General features: G+C 35.8%; 1 pseudogene; it reads left to right on the top strand.

Moving 5' to 3' along the window:
- The first annotated feature begins 755 nt into the window (after positions 1-755).
- Positions 756-4,241, top strand: LOC142639410 (3-ketoacyl-CoA synthase 11-like; annotated as a pseudogene).
- The last annotated feature ends 161 nt before the right edge of the window (positions 4,242-4,402 follow it).

Raw genomic sequence — 4,402 nt, forward strand, 5'->3', positions numbered from 1 at the left:
ATGGCAATTAACATATGACTATTTTTTTCACATGGTTTTTTTGTTTACATTTTTTACCTTGTGGTACAGAAAATTGATGGCCCCGAAGCTAGAATTGCAAATTATTTTGATGTGATCGCAGGGACAAGCACGGAGGTCTTGTTACTACCATGCCAACTGCATGTTGCTTTTTTATTCTCTCTGAAGTCATTCTCTCTTATCAATATCATTGTCTAATTCTCATATGATTCTGTAGGCTATGCATATCTAGTAGACAACTAATTTCAACTCAAATCAGATAAACCTTTATTTCCATTCATTAGGATCAATTATCTTCTGGATGCAACTGGTTAAAGAGTCAATAATCAATATTACTACTTAACCAAAAAAAGGGAGATATCAGAGAACTAGTACCCTGACCAGACTGGATTTTCTTTGTACATAAAAGGGCCTTTGAGTCACCAACATTGGCAATTAAAAAAGGTATAGAAGATGCTATTAACAATATAAACACGTTTTGATATATGCAGGACACAGATAACACAGGATGCCTATAATCTTATCCTATTATGGCCAGGCCAAAGCAATAGAGTATATGCATATATTCACTCAAAGTAAATTGCTTAATCAAGGCAACAAGCAACATACCTCCTGCACATAGGCATTAATCAAGGCATTGTACATAGTGGAAGGCAGCTTCAACCCCGCAGACTTCATAACATCCAAGCACTCAATCGCGTGATCAAACCTCCCCGACTTTCCATAAATATCAACCAATGTCGTGTATGTAACCACATTAGGTGATAACCCGACTCTGCATCCTCCCAAACAAGCCCTTCACATCCTTCCACCTCTGCTGCTCCCCAAAACAACTGATCATAATATTATACATCGTAGTACATGGCTTATGTGGCACAGTGCACGGCTTAAGGCGATAGCACTTTTATTGAATCGCTGCCATTAGGAACTGTGCCTCCTATGCCTGCAAAAGGTACATTTCCCAAACGCACGTCTTCTGAATTTGTTAAGAAGTAAGAGTTTAATGCAGCTACAGCTTGCATCTGTCTAAACTGCAAGTCATATGTACATCAGTCAAAACACAATAGCTACAGCGGGTAATGTTAAAAGTTCACGTAAGAGGCATATGTCAGATTAAGTGTGCTAGCCACGTGTTTTTATCTGATTGGCTGTTTGTAAATAAGCTATTTACATTCTGTTTTTCTTGTACAGCGGCTAGATTTGGATTAGTTACAGAGATAGTTAGATTAGTTCTCTCTCTGTTAATTCTAATTAAAGTAAGTATACCGATAGAATTCCTATCAGTTTATTGAGTTTCTCTTTTAGCATGGCATTAGAGCTCTATTTGTGCTACCACTTACCCTTAGCGATGATATTCACTCCACAAGTAAAAAGTTCCTGTGTGGGGTATGGGGGCAAGGGACATAGATCATAATATTGTTTTAATTTCTTTAGGTGGCATTGTCTGCTTAAAAGTTGCTAATATTGATTTGTAATAGACAACATGCTGCATAGCCACTCTTGGAAACTGTATACCATTAGAAGCATTAGTTTGTGAGCCAAATTTTATTATATGCTTTTGACATTCTACTTTAAAGGTTAAATCCTTTAATTTAATACTTGTTTGCAGGGAATATATCTTGGGGAGGATGGAGAGAATGTTCCTGTTGCTGGTGCTGTAGCTATATGCTCTCCTTGGGACCTTTTGGTTAGTGTTTTACTTAAAATGACTATCGCTGACATTAGTTTTACATTACTAGTGGTATTAATACTTTATGTTAGAGATCTCTCATGTCTACACCATGTACTTGACAGTTGTCATGAATCAAACTCTTTCCCCTCTTCCGTTGAGTAAAAGATTGTCCTATTCTTCAGATTTTTCCCTACTATAATCTCTCAACAGGTTATACTTTTATGTGACACACTTCCCTTTGCCCATCTCCATAGTAATAAATAAAATGGCCAACAAGAACAATAGAGTGCAATTGGTATGGAGTAAAAAGGTTTTCTTCTTTGTTTCCCTTTCCTCCTTTTGTGTGCGTGTGTCTTGTAGGATCCTAGATGATAGCTTTAATGACTGCACACATATTCTTGGAGGAAAAACATTCTAAGGTGTGCCAACCACAGAGTCAGTTATTAACAATTCAATCTTTAGGCTAACAATTTCAAATGTGTTATTTTTCATCCAAAATCCAAATGGCAAAATCAACCAATAATTTAAGCTCAAATCAAACCAGAATGTACAAATCAATCCCAAAATCATCTCCAACACATCATTCTTTTCCTTCAATTTTTAGACAACCAAACAGATTCTCGAATGAATCAAAGAAATTTAATAGAACTCAAATTTCAGCACAGGTTAACAGTTAGGGATTTGAGCTAGAAAATTCACCAATTGAAAACACCAACAATAAAATTATAAAAAATAAAGAATAAATAAAAACTAAATATTTTCAACAAAACCGATACAATTCAAACTCATTTATTTTCCTACGAAATCTCAACAACTAAACATATTCTAAACGAGTCCAAAGAAATTTAATTGAGCTCAAATTCCAACACAAAGATAACGAATTGAGCTAGAATTTCAAAGAAATTGAAATAAATATAACTGTTAAAATAAATAAAAACTCAAACAAAGCCTATTCATTTCAAACAATTTCTCCAAATACAGAATCCGAGTAAATCTATAGAAATGCAATGAAATGAAAAGTTGTAGAAGATCGTACCTAGTAGAATCGGATATAAGTGTAATTGCCATAATTTCTCGGGAAACAAACAGAGAGAGACAGACTTGTAATCGGAAAATGGGGTGGCGAAGATGAGATAGCTGACCACTGCAACGGCTCGCTTGTCGTCGAAGATGAGATAGCTGACCACCGAAAATCAGCCCGTCGGAGATGAGATGAGCTCCGATCTTTGAGTTTTTTGAGATGAGCTCAGATCGATTTTGAGAGAATTTTCTAATGGTGTGAGCGGTTTTTGAGGGTGGAGCGTGAAAAAAATGAGTTTTCCCTTTTGTATTTTAATTTTGGACTTTATTTAAAGGGTTAGAAATTTTGAGATATCTTCTATCAAAAGTTGCCATAGGATATTGAAAAATGCTTAAATTTGGAGGTAAAATTAGCGCTGGCGTAAAAACTAGCCCGCCTAATTTTAATAGTTTATTACGAGGGTTGTATAGGGTTATTTCAAGGATTTTAATGACCCTCGGAATAAAGCTAATCAAACTTACCCATCCGCTCTAATTTTTAGCGATGGTTTCGGCACTTTTTAGTCAACCCTTGAGAAAAGTGGGTTGAAACAAGTCAAGTTTGTTGTAATGGTGTTGTCTTTTAGTTAAAATAATACAAGCTTCCAAGACTAGCCTAATTAATATTAATGCTAGAATAGCATTATAACATCTCTAACATCTTTAAATAACGTAAATAAATTATTTTATTCTCATTGTGGAACAGGTGCATCCTAACTCCTATACACTAGTAGTAAGCATGGAAAGCATGACTCTCAACTGGTATCCCGGAAATAACCGATCAATGCCTCTCTCAAATTGCCTATTCCGTCTAGGAGCAGCTGCAATCCTCTTATCAAACTGATCATCCGATCATCGTCATTCAAAATACCAACTCATTCATACTCTACGTACTCACAAAGGTGCAGATGATAAATGTTACAATTGTGTTATTCAAAAGGAAGACATGGACAAACAACTTGGCATTTCACTCTCCAAAGATTGATTGACAGTTGCTGGTGAAACCCTTAAAATCAGCATCATAACATTAGGGCCATTAGTCCTTCCCTTATCGGAACAAATCCTATTTTTTGTGAATTTAGTTGGAAGGAAGATAGTTAAAATGAAGATAAAACAATACGATCCAGATTTTAAGTTGGCTTTCGAGCACTTTTGTATACATGCAGGAGGGAGGGCAGTGTTAGATGAACTAGAGAAGAATCTTAGGCTGAGTGAATGGCATATGGAGCCCTCAAGAATGACCCTTTATAGGTTTGGGAATACTTCTAGTAGTTCCTTATGGTATGAACTAGCTTATTCTGAGGCCAAAGGGAGGATCAAGAAAGGTGATCGAGTGTGGCAGACTGCGTTTGGGTCAGGATTCAAGTGTAACAGTGTTGTGTGGCATGCATTGCAAACCGTCAATCCGAAATATGAGAAGAATAATCCTAGGATTGATGAAATTGATAAATTTCCTGTTTTTATTCCCAAAGTGGCAGCCATCGTTTCTTAAGAGTTCTTAAAAATAGAAAGAATGAAGAAATAAAAGACTTCTTCTTCTAGGAAGAAGAACAATCATAAATGTTTGTGTGTATTTCTTTTGCTTTGGAATTTGCATGTCCATGATCTATAAAACATGAATAAATGTCTATGTATTAGTTAAGGCCTTAGAAC

Source organism: Castanea sativa, chromosome 6, assembly GCF_040712315.1.
Source record: "Castanea sativa cultivar Marrone di Chiusa Pesio chromosome 6, ASM4071231v1".
Classification (NCBI taxonomy): domain Eukaryota; kingdom Viridiplantae; phylum Streptophyta; class Magnoliopsida; order Fagales; family Fagaceae; genus Castanea; species Castanea sativa.